We start from the raw sequence: 16602 nt of genomic DNA, 5'->3' as shown, positions 1-16602 counted from the left end.
GGTTCCCGTTTCTCCACATCCTCTCCAGCATCTATAGTCTCCTGATTTGTTCATTTTGGCCACTCTGACTGGCGTGAGGTGATACCTGAGTGTGGTTTTGATTTGTATTTCTCTGATGAGGAGCGACGCTGAACATCTTTTCATGTGCCTGTTGTCCATCCGGATGTCTTCTTTAGAGAAGTGTCTATTCATGTTTTCTGCCCATTTCTTCACTGGTTATTTGCTTTTCAGGTGTAGGACCTCCTCTTAAATACATCTGCAAAACCCTATTTCCAAGTGAGGTCACATTCACAGGTACCAGGGGTCAGGACTTCCACATTTTCATTTCGGGGACATACTTCAATCTGTAATGTATACATGTATTTCAGACACTACTAGGCTCTTTTAGTTTTACAGAATTACAAAGGGGGAGGCTTGGAGATGATGGTTTGATGCAACACCCTCTGAAGGAAAACTGCGTCCCGTGACATGCACAGTGGCTAGACCCAACAGCAGGTGTGAAGCTAGATTGTGTGCCAGGCACATCATGGCAGTGGCACTGTGCTGGGTTCCCAGGGTGGAAGCAAAGATGAAGATGAGTCTGGCCTTGGAAGGAGTCAGGGTCGTTGGGAATTCGTCACCTTCCTGCTCTGCGAGAGCCAACAGTTCTAATGGAGGACTTGGATGGGAAGAAGAGATCACCCTGGGGGCGCCTGGGTGGCTCCGTAGGTTAAGCGTCTGACTTGGTCTCAGCTCAGGTCTCAATCTCAGGGTCGTGAGTTCAACCCTGCGCTGGGCGTGAAGTGTACTTAAGGGGGGAGAACAAAGACTACCCTAATAGCTCCAATCCTGGCTTCGCAGCGCCTGTGGCCTGCGGCCCTGCATTTCTGTGGCTTGCCCATCACACGTGTGTTAGGGAAGGCTGGATGGTCAGGATCTGCTACTGAGCACTGCCGAGAACCTGCTGCCCCATGTACAACGTTTGAAGAGGCTGCTGGGAAAACCCACGTAGAATCCCAGGAAAGGAGCGATGCCCAGGCTGGGATGCAGCATGTTTTGTGTTTCCGGCCTGGACTGAAGGCCCCTGGTCAGCTTGGAAACATGCAGGTCAAGGGAGGAGCCTGTGTCTGAGCCCGCGAGCACAGAAAGCAGAGCTCCTTTGTGCTTGGGCAGTTCAAAATCACTCTCCCCAAACCGCGTGTTTCCTGTGGTCTCCCTGTACGTCCTAGGACATGGCTTTGTTCGTTGTTGTTCTGATGGTTGGATTTTGGGGGGAGGGTTTGTTTTTTACCTTTCTTAGAGTCTTCTGAACTGAATCTTCCGGAAGGTCCTTTTACAATCCGATGCGATAGTAAGGATCTCTTTCAGAGATTTTCCTTGTTAACGAATTTAACAACTGTTTTTCACTCTTTAACATCAGACAGACTTGGTTTTTAAATCTATCATCTTGGGGTGGAGAAGCGAGGGGGGTCAAAGCCCAGAGCACGCCCGTAAGTGGCCCCGTGAACTAGCCACACCCGAGGGCCCAAGCTCGAGGCACGTGAGGCACTGCCACGATTTACAGCATCTGTCCACCTCTTGAGTAGCTTCTGGGTGGTTTTCAGTCACATGTCCATCTCGTTCTTTCACCCTTTCTTTCACCTCTGCCTTTTTTCTTCCCTGGCTCAGCCTTTCCTTTGAAAACATACCCCCTGCCCTTGAATGGCTCCAGGGCTGGTCAGGGAGACACAACTGCCAGGCAGTTATAATAGAGCGTTAGCCTGGCTGTGACACCAGCATCTGCCAGGACAGGGGAGGGAAGTAAAGGCAGAGAGAAAGCCCCCGGAGGGCAAGACACCTGCCCCAGTGTGGAGCAAGGAGAATGGGTTTCAGGCTGAACCAAGTTGGGAAAGGATATACTGAGAAAGGGAACAGCATGTGCAAAAGCAGGGAGGCGTGAGAGAGTTTGACTTTTGGTTTCCCAGGGGAATTCCCAGGCTTTTCCAGGGAATGAAGGGGAGGAGGGGGAGGGAAGAATGAGTGGGGAATAGAGCATGGAGCGTGCTAATGCTGAAGAGTTGGAACTTCGTGGCGAGGGCTGAAAGCGAGAGAGTGCCGTGGCCAGATTTGCATTTTAGAAATAAAAATCTTTGTCTCCTCTTGCTCTTCTTGGTGTTGATGCTGCTCCAGTCCGCACCTCCCCGCGGGGGCGGGGGGGCCCCCACCCCGCTGATCTTTTTGGCCAGTTACCACATACGGATCTCTCTGGGCTGACTGAGTGGGCTCTATCCCGCCTTCAGGTCGGGGTGTGCACCCCCCTCCCAGGGGGAGAAGGAGCCCAGTGGGGCTGCCGCTTGCTCACCCTTGCACACGCAGCAGCTGACTTCCGTGGAAGAAGCCCCAACTGCAGACTCCCTGAGCTGGCTGCGGGAGACCTGGAGGCTTACGCAATCCCTGTCCTTTTTCGTCCAGCAGAGCTCTTGTCCTTGTTGTTGTTGGCGGTGAGCATTCATCCCAGGGGGAGGCTGGAGGCTTTGCCAGCTCCCTTCTCATCAGGAGATTGAAATGGCGATATGATGAAAAATCCTCCTGTCTCCACAGCAACATCCCGGCTTATCCTCACAATGTACCCAACGGTCTTTGCTTAATTGGAAGAAGTTCAGGGGAGAACAGTCAAGACAGAGTCATTGGCAGCATATTCCTGGAAGTAGAACGCGTCACCTTCTTAACTTAATTGGATAATTCATTTTAAATTGGGTGTGCAATCACGACAGGAAAATGTTCGTGTTAATAATACATATCGGAGACCGCCTGCCTGTGCCAAGAAGCCTGGCCCTGGCAGAGTTCTTTAATTCCCCAAAATAAATTTTACAAAGATAAAACGATGTATTGTCTGTCAGAGTGGAGAAGGAACAAAAGTCCAGCAAGCATTTGCATCCTGGAACTTTCTAGAACACTCTTGTTGGTTGTGAAATTCCACAGAAGCCCCATGTATCCTGGGCTGTGTTCAGGAGTGTTTTGTACATCAAAGTTGTGCCCCCCTGTGCCCAGCCCTGGATCTGAGTGTTAAGGGTCTGGTGTTTCTGTTGGGTATTTTTTTTTTTCCCTTCCTGTCACATCAAGCTGCTCAGATGGTTTGAAGTACCACAGATGGTAACTACACTTTGCTTGGGGGCCGAGGGGAAAACTAGGGACTTTCTGGAAGCTTTTGGTCCTGGAAGCTGCCTAGAGACCGGCGTGGGGCGGGGCGGGGAATGAGCTGGTTGCCTCACGAAGGTCTTCCAGCCTGGTCACACTGCCCCAGGCATGAGCAGCCGGCCGAGGGGGCTGGGCTGTAGGGGAGCACCGCACGTCGGTGGGGGGTGCTGTCTGTTCTGCACATGCTTCCAAGCTAGCTTCGTGGTGGCACTCAGCGTCCCCCCAAGTAGGGCCGTTGCTAGGAAACACCTGGAGTCTTGAGGACCTTCAACACTGTGTTGACGGGGCTGCTGTGGACCGTGTTCAGCTGCCAGGGCTCCCTGGCAGCCTGGCCAGATCCACTTACGTCAGGCAGTTGCCCAAGCCCACACTGGTTTGCCGGCGAGAGTGTTCCTGCTTCTGGGCGGCTTCTCGCTGCAGGAAAATTCAGTGGTTGTGTAGACACGCTGACAGAACCCTTAACGTTCCCATCATACCGCCCACCACCCACCCACCAGCCCAGCTGCTCCTCTGGGCAGGCCTCCTCCCCACCTCCTGCCTGTGCTCTGACAACAGTTTACCCCGGCTCCTACCCCCTGTTTGTGACATAAGGAGCGGAAGCTCGCTTGTGTGGAGGATTTGTCTTAAGCCAGCCCTGTGGTAGATGTTTTTACATTTATTGACTCATTTTCTAACATGTGAAAGGCCTATCGTCACAGTTGGCAACGGGCCCATTTTGGTGGTGGGATACTGAGTCTCCGAGAGGTTAAGTAAGAGACTCGAGACAGAGCAGCTGGTAAAGCAGCAGAACCTTCCGTCTAGGAGGCTTGACCCCCCCCCCCCACCCCGTTCATGCTGAGGATTGTGAGGCTGGAGGATCGCACAGCTACAGAGCCACGGGCCCAAACTTGAATCCCGCATTCCTAATATCGCTGGTTATTACCCCGGGGTAGACAGAGAAAGGAGACCAACCCCTGTTTGTTCAAAATGACAGTGGAAGAACTACTGGCTGAGTTCTCGGAGCCAGCCGAAAATGTGAGGTTTGGCAGCCCCGGACCCTCCCCCCACCCGCTTCCCACGTGTCCAGTGATGCTTCCTAAAGAAGCCAGAGCAGGGCAGAGCACCCCCCTGCCTGTGCACCTGCCCAGCATCCTACAGCCTCTTGGAAAGACTCCAAACTCCCTCACCATCTGGCCCCAGCCAGACTGCCTCTCCTGCACCACCCCAGCCTGCCACCCCGTCATGGCACCTACTCCGACCTCATCCTTCCCCGGGCTCTCCCTCCGCTTTTCCTGCCTGGCCCACTATAGCTCATCCTCGGATGCCTCTCTGCTTCTCCTCCACCCGATGCCTGCACTTGGCGTTGTCTTCTCCACTGTGTTCCCCTGCCCTTGTGCCTGCCTCACTGATCGGGTGCTGGTCTTCCTTACCATTCCTCGTGTCTGTGCATCGCCTGGCACGCGGTGGGTGCCAAAGGAACGTAGGACGGACACGGGATGGACAAGCCTGAAGCAAACCTGATTCTCTGTAGCGTAGAAAGAAGTCCGTCATCTTGGAATGTCAGCACTGCCAAGGACCTAAGAAACCTGCCCTGCTTGCCTGCCCGCCCTCCAGTAAGTGAGGAGGAGGTGAATCTGAAAATCCGTGGCAAAGGCAGGGTGAGAACACGCTCCCAGACCACCTGTGGCTCCCGGCCCCAGCGCTGGAGGTGGCTGCTCAAAGTCATTGTTGGCAACTCCCTGCCCCGCAGGGCAAACGGGAAAGCATGTGCTGGGGGAACGGTTTTACATTTGGTTTTATTAACACTCCAGAGGCCTTTAATAAAAATACCCTTGAGTGTTGAAAGAGAGCCAGCAGGGAGACAAGACTCTCAGTTCCAGGGGAAGCAGCCACAAGCCCGGAGGGGATGGAAAAATGCTCTGAATGTCCACTTGCAGGTTGGGCATCCGGCCAGGCTGCTCTTGTTCACAGGCCCCCAGGATAGCACAGTAACTCGGGCGGCGAGGGTGAGGAGCCCTCCAATGTCAGGCTGGCCGAATTTGGAGAGACGGTTCACACGGCAGTTTAGCAGTGCCAGAGAATAAAGAAATCTCAACCCAAACCACAAAGAAACCTCCGCCGGGAGTCCGCCAATTCGAAGACAGAGTTGGAGCCCTTTATTGGCAGCACATTATTCTTAGAAGTTGGAAGGCGGATGTGTGTGTGTGTGTGTGCATGTGCTAGTGTGTGTGCTCCAAGCTTAAGCTTTAGACAGAGGACAGCCCTGGCGTCATCTGTCTCGGTGCCTTCGGTAGCCTGGCCATGCACAGGCAGGCCAAGCTCTCAGGAAGGGCCATGCCTCCCTGCCCTGCTGGACAGAGCCTTTGAGAAGGGAGGGTGGTTATGTTTTGGTGGCTCAAAACAATAGAAATTTATTCTCTCAACATCCCAGAAGCCGGAAGTCCAAAATCAAGGTGTCAGCTGGGACATGCTCCCTTTGAAGGCTCTAGGGGGGAATCCTTCCTTGCCTTTTCCAGCTTCCAGTAGCCCCGGCAGTCCTCGGCGTTTCTCGGCTGTGACTGTGTGGCTTCAGCCTCTGTGTCTGTCCCTCTCCTTCTTCTGTGCCTTCTTCCCTGTGTGTCTCCCTGTGCCTTTCCTCTTGTTGTAAGGACTCTATGTGTTGAATTTAGTGCCCACTCTCTCCCCGATGATTCCAGCCCAATATCCTTAACCGAGGACATTTGCAAAGATGTTTCTAAATAAAGTCACATTGTGAGGTGCTGCGTGGAAATGAATTTGGGGGAGGCACTGTTCAACTCACTAGGGAAAGGAAAGACTGCCCCAGGGAGAGGCAGCTTAAGTTGGTGGGTCAGAGTCCTCACACAGCTGTTCCTTAGGATGGCAGGTGTGAGGTGAGCCTGCCCACGACAGATTCGCAGCAGAGCTCCGTATGGCCCTCCAACTGCTCTGTGTGCCTTTGGGTTCAGATGGCAGTGAGTAAGAGGGGCCAGATGCAAGCAGCCGTCAGATGCTTCAGGGACAGAGGCCGGATTCACTTCCTTTTCTGTTCCTCAGGGCCTACCAAGGAGCCTTCCATATGAAAGCATCTGAAATGTTGTTGAAAGAATGCTTGCTTGTTAGAGAGGAGGAACTTTGAGCCTGACTCCTACAGTGAGTACTTGTTCTAACTTTGGAGAGAGGACAGTCAGGTTTTGTGTCAGGAAAGAGTGAGTCAGCCAGTGGTCTGGATGGGAACCCAAAATGAGGCGCTGAAGGAAGGGTGTTGGCTGGGAACTGGTGGCCCAGAGACACGTCTCCGCTACCAGTTTGTGAACTAAGCTTGGCGCCTCACGTCCCTCATCTGTAAAATGGGTATCAGCGTGTTGTAAGGATTATGTGAGATTATGCGTAAGCCTTCAGTAAACTATAAGGTGAGGTGCCCAAATAGGGAATTCAGATTATTTGAGGGGTGCCTGGCTGGCTCAGTCGGTAGAATGTGCCACTCTTGATTTTAGGATTGTAAGTTCAAGCCCCATGTTGAGTGTAGAGATGACTTAAAAGTAAAATCTTAAAGAAAAAAAGAATTTAGGTTACTTGAAGGCAGAATCCGATGAAAAGACACTGTGATACAATGGGGATGCTATACAATTAGATCATTGCTTGCTAAGCAGAATTGCACTGATGAGAGGTCCTGTGTTGAGGACCTCTGAGTGGGGCACTGATATATATTGATTTTTTAGAAAAAAAAATCAATACCCTGTGCAGTATTCTTGTTCTGCCTTTAGAGGTGAGCAAATGGAGGCCTACAGAAGTTCAATACCTTTCTCAAGGTCAGAGGAAGTAGAGAAACTGGGATTTGCAGCCAGGTCCATTCCCCCAGTGCTGGTTCCTTAACATCTGGCCCCCCCGGGATCCAGCCTGTGGACGCTCAGAGATGCTGGTCCGTGCTCCCCATGCTCACCTGCGAGCACTTCTGCTGCTTAGTGGGGGCCACGACCAGGCTGTGGGTGTGGATGCCAGCTTCCTGCTCTTCTTCGGTCAACCGTATCTCTTGGCTGTCACCCGCTTTGAGATGGGCTTCTGAGGTCTGGTCTGCTGCAGTGGAGCCGCCGGGTCCCTGGTGCCTCGTGCAGGGTGACCTGTCAGAGCAGGCCCCTCCTCTCCTCTGTGGGTGGGCAGAGGCAGTTGTATTTCCAGCTAAGGAATAGACTTTAGCGAAAGCTGGTCTTCCTCACGAGGAGCCAGAAATGACCTTTCCTAAGGACCTTGCTTCCTTAGCACAAAGCTGGTTTTCCCAGGCTCTCTGCAGGTACCCCCACCCCATTACTCTGGAATGCAGAGCCCCAGGGTCCCAGCCTGCTGACTTGAGCAGCAGCCTCCGAGCCAACAGTGGCTGCTTTCTGGGGGAGGGCGTGGCAGGGACAGGATTGGTTTAAGCTTCATCTCCACCCTTTGCAAAGCTGCTGGTCTTGGGCTGGTAAGTGTTTCTTTCAGAGCCTGCTTCATTCTTGAAAAGAAAAACAAAGGGCTTGATTTGACAACTAGTGCATATGAAACGTATGTTATTTAATGTGAAAATGCAGAGAAGCAAAAAGAAATATTACAAATCACTGGCAATCCTACCACTGTTTTATTATACATCTTTTGAGATTTTTTTCTTTTCTTTTATATAGTTATTTCGTTAAAATAACGGAAGCATCCCATGCATGCTGCTTTTTTCACTTAATGTGTGTTTATTTTTATTTTTTTAAGTTTACTTATCTATTTTGAGAGAGAGACAATGTGAGTGAGGGAGGGGCAGAAAGAGAGGGAGAGAGAGGATCCCAAGCAAGTTCTGTGCTGTCAGCGTAGAGCCCAATGCAGGGCTCGAACTCACCAAACCTTGAGATCATGACCTGAGCCAAAGCCAAGAGTCTGACGCTTAACCAACTGAGCTACCCAGGCGCCCCTTCACTTACTGTACATTTATTTAAAGGCATAGGAAATGTTCACAATGTACTGTCGTCTTCAATAGCCATGTGGGGAGCACCTGGGTGGTTCAGTCAGTTAAGCGTCCAACTTCAGCTCAGGTCATGGTCTCACAACTTGTGAGTTCAAGCCCCATGTCAGGCTCTGTGCTGACAGCTCAGAGCCTGGTCCCTGCTTCAGATTCTGTCTCTGTGTGTGTGTGTGTGTGTGTGTGTGTGTGTGTCCCAAATATAAACAAACATTAAAAAAATTCTTAAAATAGCCACATGGTATTCCACTGTAGGGCCCTCCCAGTATTTTTTTTTTTTTTTTTTTTAATTTTCAACGTTTATTTATTTTTGGGACAGAGAGACACAGAGCATGAACGGGGAGGGGCAGAGAGAGAGGGAGACACAGAATCGGAAACAGGCTCCAGGCTCTGAGCCATCAGCCCAGAGCCCGACGCGGGGCTCGAACTCATGGACCGCGAGATCGTGACCTGGCTGAAGTCGGACGCTTAACCGACTGCGCCACCCAGGCGCCCCGGGCCCTCCCAGTATTTAACCCACTCCTGTGGGACAGGAAGTTGGCTATAACCTCCCTTCCCATCAATAGCCTTGACTTCTTCATCTTTAAAATGGGATCCCAGTGCTGGGCTGTGGCTGTGCGAGTATGGCATGTGGTAGGCTCTCGTAAATGCTTGCTTCTTGCCTTTGCTCTTTCTGGTCCCGGGTTCCTTTCATGTAGGGTATCTACCGTGGTGAGATGAATGTCCTCAAAATAAATCCATCCTGCTTCCCCTGCCCAGGGATCTTGGTGACAGGCGTGCAGGGCCAGCAGCCCGCACTGCCCTCCCCTGGGACCCAGCCCCAGCAGACACCGCAGAGCGGGGCTGCTCCCTCCTGTCTGGGCAGTGTGTTTCCTGCTCTGAGAGGCAATGGAGAACAGCGGAGATCGGCTGGAGTGTCTGCTTAGTGTCTGTACCGCTTGCCGGGCTAGACGGGCTGCCTCTCTTCCTCCTGAGCGGGACACTTGGATTCCACATCTGCTGCCCTGAGGGCCAGCCCCCTCCACCCCACCCCTGAATTCGTTGGAGTGTGTGAGGTTTTTTTCACAGTGCATGTTGAGTGCTGGCCATGCTAGGTATGATCTGCTGTAAGCCTTGCGTCTATTTTTTGTCTGAACCCAACTAAATAAAACATCGTGTTTCCTCTGTTGGTCGAGATATATAAACCAGATGTAATTCTGTCTTCCATATGACCCAGCTCAGTACCCAGAACTGTGGCTAAAGTAAGGGGAATACGCGCAGCGTTCTATGGGTTTAATTTTGACGATTTATTTGTCACTGGGGTGGATACAGAGTGGATTTTATGTTTTGTTTTGCTTTCGCTTAAATGGGAATGTAAAAATAATAATACTAAGAGCTACTGTGTATTGTGGGCTTATCGTGTGTGGCTATGTCAGGTGTTCTGCTATAAGCTTTAAATGGATTATTTCATTCAATTTCATGAGGCAGGTGGTAGATCGATCAGTCCCCATTTTATAGATGGGGAAACTGAGACACGTGGCTGGTAAGAGACAGGAGCGGTAGTTGAATTCAGACAGTGACTCTAGAGCCACTCCTTATAATCCCAGTGACAGCCTTTGTGACACAGTCAAGTGGGCGTGTGCGGAATGATCCATCACTCTGTCTTCTCAGCCCTGTTGCTGCTGCTGTTGGATTAGGAGAAGGTTGGGCTGTTAGGAAGAATCTCCTGCGCGGCCTTTCCTGCCGTGTTAGTGAGCCGCTGACATTTTCCAGTTTTGAGAACAAGACAGGTGAATTGCAGAATCAGAGGGTAGGAGTCCTGCCGTTCCTGGAAGCCCTCAATTGGTGGAAAATCAAGGGAGCTGTAGCCATACCTGTGGAGAACCCATAACTAGTCTGGCTCCTCCTTGGTCCAGGAATGGCAGTGGGGAGGGCAGGGGAGCACTGGGATAAGAAGTCTGAACACCAGAAAGCCTGATGCATGACCTTAGATCACAACTGGGGTGCCAGGGCAGAGCCAATGCATGAAGCACATATGTGCTGAGTCCATGGATAAGTGAAATTAAAGTGTATTAAACTCTCTTAGGTGGCGTGGGGTTGTAGTGTTTCGCATATGGCCCTCGGTGCGGGAGTTTTCCGTTTGAAAATGCTAGCAAGAAAGCACATGTAGTTATACATGTGGGACACATTCACATGCAGCCTGAACCAGCCTGGGGATTAGCCACAGAAAATTGCATCTCTCATGGGGTGAAGCCTCTGGTTTCCTGCCCGGGTCAATTCTCTTTACAGTGAGAGTCATTCATTCAACAAACATGTAGTTAACTTAATATTATCCTTAATAACATCAAAATTCAGAGGCTAAATTGAATTCCTCAAGCATCTCTTCATTACCTAGCACTGCCTACCATTTTTTAAAAAAGGTCACAATACTTAATAGATGCATTTCTAGTTTATCCACTCTATGGCATTATTTACACAGGCTCTTTCTTTCTCTTCAGTGGGAGGAGAAAGCAGAGTTGAGTATGTGTGTACATGTTTAAACCACACTTACAGACACCTCTATTTTTATCAGTAAGCCTGGACCCTGTCAAAGCAACAGACAGCACCGGGGGAAATGGAAATTTGACTTGCTCTCTGTGTTTTCCATCCTGTTAGCATGAAATAACTAAGGGAGACTCACTGGCCCCTCAGTTGCCAGAGGTAGCTGGTGGGTCAGGAAGGATTCCTTTGCACAGGATGGCCAGCCACAGTCCTACCCCCAACAGGCTGCTTGCCCTTAGGCTCCTGCAATCTCAGAACACCAACTGGGGAGTGGCAATGGTGGGAGCAGCTTCCCACTGTCCCCTGGAGCTCCCACTTAGCGTGTGTCAGGTGGACGTTCTTTTTCCCTCCTCAAGTCCATCTCTTCCTGGCTGCCTGTGATCTCACACAGAATGCGGGGTCAGGAGTCCATCCTGGTTGTGAATATATACTTAATGGGAAATGACCAGCAGGGAGGCTGATCTCACATGTGTAAAGGGCAGCAGATGTGTGCAACTGTTGGTCTAAAACCATGTTGGAGAAAGTCACTTAGCTCAACTGGACACAGACAGCATTGGTCAGGTTACCAGGCAACTGTAAGCAACACATACTTGTGGGTCTGGGAGGAAGGGGTGAAAAAAAACGGACTTTCTGTAAATACTCTCATCACGTTTCATAATAAGAGCCTGTCCCCAAGTGCTCCTCTGTCCTGAATAGTCTCAGCCTGAGTCTTATGTCACCTTCCATTGTGGCCAAGCACTCTGGAATCAGACTGCCCACATACTAGCTTGTGACCAGAGGTAATTTATACTCTCTGAACCTCAGTTTGCCCATCTCTAAGATGGGGATCATAATAGTTCTAGTCACTCGGAGGATTACATGAATTCACAGCGGTCAAATTCTTAGTACGCAGCCTGATAGATGATATGTGCTCACCAACTACTACCTATTATTCCCCTATACTATGATTGTTCTCAGCAAACTTCTCCTGGGGCAAACTCTTGAAAGGAAATCTCCCTTCGGAGACCACAGAGAGATCTCCGAAGATACATGCCACTGATGTGCTCCCAGGGTCTGTCCTGGAAGTTAAGGGGCTGTGACATCAGCTTCCAGGCACATACCTCCTCTGAGTCTACCTACTACCTAGGTCTCAGGCCATGGGCATCCTAGTTGGGGAGCTTTCCTTACCAGCTCCCCTCCTGAGCAGATTTTCCTGTGATGTGTTAGGCTCTCAAACAGTGGGGCTACACAGTGCCTCTGACCTCCCTCCTGCACCCTCCACACACCTTCTTGCCCAGCCTCATTTCCAGAGGTTCTAGATTATCTAGGTAGCCAGATCGACTCCATCTTTTTCCTTTTTCTTTTTTTAAAGTCTATTTATTTATTTTGAGAGAGAGTGCGAACAGGCGAGTGGCAGGGAGAGGGAGAGAGAGAATCCCAAGCAAGTTCCATAGTCAGCACAGAGCCCGATGTGGGGCTCGAACTCATAAACCATGAGATCATGACCTGAACTGAAATCAAGAGTTGGATGCTTAACCGACTAAGTCACCCAGGTGCCCCATCCATCTTTTCTGATGGAATAGACCAACAAGCCCCTCCCTGGTTCTTTCCCCTCCCTGGTTCTTTTGGTCAGCTCCTTAAATCATCTCCATCCCTGTCACTATAACCTTTTCCTAAAAAGCTCTGGTGGTGTCCTGGCAGTTCTCCCCACAGAGGCAACAGCTACTGAAGGGCCCTTTTTCTGTGGTTGAGTTCAGTAACCTTTGCGGAGGCTCCTTTTTTATATTCAGAGTAGGGTCAAGGCAGTCACCATCCAGCCATAGAAGGCTCCCACTGTCTGCCATTTAAACATGTAAGTGGTTTGGATGGACCTTGAGGGCATTATGTTAAATGAAATAAGAAAAAGACGAATACTGTATAATCACTTACATGTGGAATCTAAAAGAGCAGAAGTCTTAGAGAATAGAGTGGTGGTTACCAGGGGCTGAGGGGGGTGGAAATGGGGAAGTGTTGGTCAAAGGGCAAAAACTTCTAGCCACAAATGAATAAGTTCTGGAGATCTAAGTTATAGATGGTGACTATAGTTAACAATACCCTACTGTATACTTGTAAGTTGCTAAGAGAGTAGATCTTAAATGTTATCACCACCATCACCACAAAATGGTAATTATGTGAGGTGATAGGTGTGTTAACCATCCTTATTGTGGTAAACACTTTGCAATGTGTACGTGCATCAAATCTTCATATTGTACATCTTAAACTTCACAATGTTATATGTCAATTATATCTCAGTAAAGCTGGACAGAGAAGATTTCTCATGTTCTGTTTTAAAGAAACAGTTTCATTGAAGTGTAATTCACATACCATCCAATTGACCCATTGAAGGTATATACGAAATGGTTTTGAGTATATTGATTGTGAATCCAAAAGCACAGTAAACTTTAGGACATTTTCACTACCCCTCCCAATCCCTTACTTTTTAGTGCCACCCCGCAATTCTTCCACATCCCCCTCCCAAATCCTAAGAAATGACTAGTCTACTTTTTGTCTCTATAGGTTTGTCTCTTGTGGACATTTTATAGAAATAGAATCTATCACATATGTGGCCTTTGGGGCTGGCTTCTTTCACTCAGCATAATGCATTCAAGGTGCATCCACAGTGACGTCCATACTTCATGCCTGATTGTGGCTGGATGATCTGTTGTAGGAATATTCCACATCTTGGTTATCCATTTGTCAGTTGACGGTCATGTGAGTTGTTCCTTATGTTCTTTGGAACACATCAAAGCCCCACTCTTTGAGACTGCCTTTCAGTTCCCAACCATTTTATCAGGAGGCGAGGCCTTTTTGTTATTTTTATCACAGCCCCAAATTACTCCTTGGTTTCCTTACGAATATAATCCCTGCTCAGATGTTATGTTTTGAATACCCATAATAAAATTAAAGGTTTTAAAGAGAAAGTTTACAAGACGTGCCTGAAGAAACTATTCAGACCATACAGTTTCTCTTTTCTTCTATGTAATTATTTAGGCTCTAATAATTCCGGCAGTTCAGAGGGATGTTCAGACTGGCTGAGGACAAAGAAAGTTTTCCAACCCTAGGGAGAAAAATGTTCGTGAAAACCAAAAATACTTTAGCAGCAGTAGACACCAGGCGAGCATGCTTTCTGTTCGCTGAGAGCCCACTCTGAGTCAGGTGGCTCCAGTGACACCCTTATTTAACCCTGTCCTACTGGGAACAGATTTCTCCTAGGTGCTGGAACGCCGCTGAGATAATGCCAAGCAGGCCCAGGTGGGACTTGCAAGTTTTGCAAATTTCTCTGAAGGTTTGTGACTTTTTAAGCTTTGCTAGTGTTGAGTGTGCAAATGAGATCAGATGGGGGTATAAGTGGCATTCCGTGAGTTAAATCGCGGTCCCCAGCGCCAGGATGCCAGGCACTAGAATTGTTCAGCTTTGAATCTGAAAGTGCCCAGGGGTGGGAGCCTCCTGTGTGTTGGTGCTGAGCAAAGATTCACCAGGATTTGCGTTACTGGGATTTCCGGTGCTGAATGGGGACATTGTGTGTCCCTCCCTTAGATATCTGCCCAGAGGGATTCCTGCTCAAAAATCTCAGTGGCATACTAAATATGCCCTCCCCTCCTGACTGCTAGATAAATTCACTTCTGGGATTTGATGATCTGTCTAAGGAAGAAAACTGCAAATCAGAATGCTGTGATGTAACAAGAGGGAAGCCAAGAACATAATTACAGACCCAACAATGATTGCAAAAGGAACATCAGCATTTAATTAAATTTTTTTTTTAATTAAAAAAAAAATTTTTTTTTCAACGTTTATTTATTTTTGGGACAGAGAGAGACAGAGCATGAACGGGGGAGGGGCAGAGAGAGAGGGAGACACAGAATCGGAAACAGGCTCCAGGCTCTGAGCCATCAGCCCAGAGCCCGACGCGGGGCTCGAACCCCCGGACCGCGAGATCGTGACCTGGCTGAAGTCGGACGCTTAACCGACTGCGCCACCCAGGCGCCCCAGCATTTAATTAAATTTTGTCTCTATGGTATATTTGGAAGTTGCTAAGAGAGTAGGTCCTAAAAGCCCTCATCACAAGAAAAAATTTTTTAATTTTTTTAAATGTTTGTTTTTGAGAAAAAGAGGGCATGAGTGAAAGAGGGGCAGAGAGAGAGAGAGAGAGAGAGAGAGAGAGAGAGAGAGAGAGAGAGGAGACACAGAATCTGAAGCAGGGACCAGGCTCTGAGCTGTCAGCACAAAGCCCAACATGGGGCTCGAACCCACAAACTGTGAGATCATGACCTAAGCCGAAGTCAGGTGTTTAACTGACTGAGCCACCCAGGCACCCCAGAAAAAAAAAAAATTTAAACTGTGTGGTAATGTTAATTAGACTTATGGTGGTGGTCCTTTAACAATATATGCAAATGTCAAGTCATTACTGGTACATCTGAAACTAACAATATTACATGTCAATTACATCTCCATTTTGAAAATTTCACCTCTGGGAGCATCGGGATGGCTCAGTCAGTTAAGCGTCCACCTCTTGATTTTGGCTCAGGTCATGATGTCAAGGTTCATGAGATCGAGCCCCACGTCGTCGTACTGAGTGTGGAGCCTGCTTGGTGTTCTCTCTCCCTCTCTCTGTGCCCCTCCCCTGCTCATGCTGTCTCTCTCTCTCTCAAAATGAATAAATAAAACTTAAAAAAAAAATGAAAATTTTACCTCTACTAAGGGATTCTTTGATTCTCTCCACTCAAATTATTGTGGAAACGTGAAAAAGCTTAGGCTTCAGAATGAGTAGATCTTGGTGGTTCTTGGGCAGATGAGTCCCCATCTCTGAGCTTGTGTCATAAGATGACACGTTCCACCCTGCAGGAGGGTGAGTGTGAAAGCAGATAAGAGCTTGTGTGCAACACCCAGTACACAGTAGGTGCTCACTAGGAGCTACTACTTCTAAAGTACTTCTCCCCAAAATGATATATATATATATATATATATATATATATATATATATATATATTTTACCCTCACTCGTACCGAAATTTTAGGAGGAACAGTTTGTAAGGAACCACTCTGAATCTTTTTCCCACAGGATGGCGCTGCTGACTCTTTGTGCTTGAGGGAAGACCATCTTTGTCTCCTGGAGCACCTTGGACCCCACAGACATTTGATAGATATTTGCTGATGTTCCAATTTAATAAACCTCAAGAATGGTATAAAGCCTTTCGTATGAGGTCCCTTCTCCCAAAGGGATGTGAAAACTTTTGCAGTGATTATTGGTTTTCATTTACATCTTAATGTGTGAGGGCTGGAGCCATAAACTGAAGAACCGGAAGTAGATACTAGCAACTGGAAATTCTGTGGGAGTGATGTAAATATCAAAGTAGACACTTTGTTTTTCCTCCAGTGGCTTTCTTGGCAGAAAATTAGAAAGGAAAAAATGGCTACATGATTTAAGAAAACATTGTGGTGTTTGGTGATAATAGCTTACATCTCTGTAATGCTTTCCAGCTTGCAGAATGCTTTCCTATTATTATTTCATTGAATTCTCGTAAGTGAATTACCTCCCAGAGGTGGATAAGACAATACTGCATCACGGTTGAGGAAATGTTGCTTCTACCACTTACCTACCGTGTGGTTTATGTGGGTTATTTAAGCACTGCAAGCTTATTTCCTGAAGTTTTAAAACGAGAGTTTAATAATTTAGTTTTTAGTTAATCATACCTTCCTTTTAGGATCGCTGTACAGGTTATAGGAGACGATGCGTGGACACTGCCAGCCCCCTAGTAAGTGCTGAATAAATGGTGACTTATGACATTAGGTGTGATAGTCCTTCACAGATGAGGAAACTAAAAATTTAGACAGTTTGCTAAAGATCACACCATTAGTAGTCAGAACAGGAAGCAAATCGCAAATCCAGTTCTGCTGCCTCCAACTTGAGTCCTCTTTCCACTACACCTTAGCCAAGAAGCGTGAACCAGGAGGAA

At 48.5% G+C, this 16602-nt stretch overlaps 1 protein-coding gene across 2 annotated transcripts in view; it reads left to right on the top strand.

The window, feature by feature from the left end:
* Positions 1-16602, top strand: part of ELK3 (ETS transcription factor ELK3) — a 70602-nt gene that overhangs the window by 34651 nt on the left and 19349 nt on the right. The window lies entirely within an intron of this gene.

The sequence above is a fragment of the Herpailurus yagouaroundi genome, unplaced genomic scaffold, assembly GCF_014898765.1.
Source record: "Herpailurus yagouaroundi ecotype Mexico unplaced genomic scaffold, PumYag 182, whole genome shotgun sequence".
Classification (NCBI taxonomy): Eukaryota; Metazoa; Chordata; class Mammalia; order Carnivora; family Felidae; genus Herpailurus; species Herpailurus yagouaroundi.
This window is presented reverse-complemented; position numbering and strand designations above follow the sequence as displayed.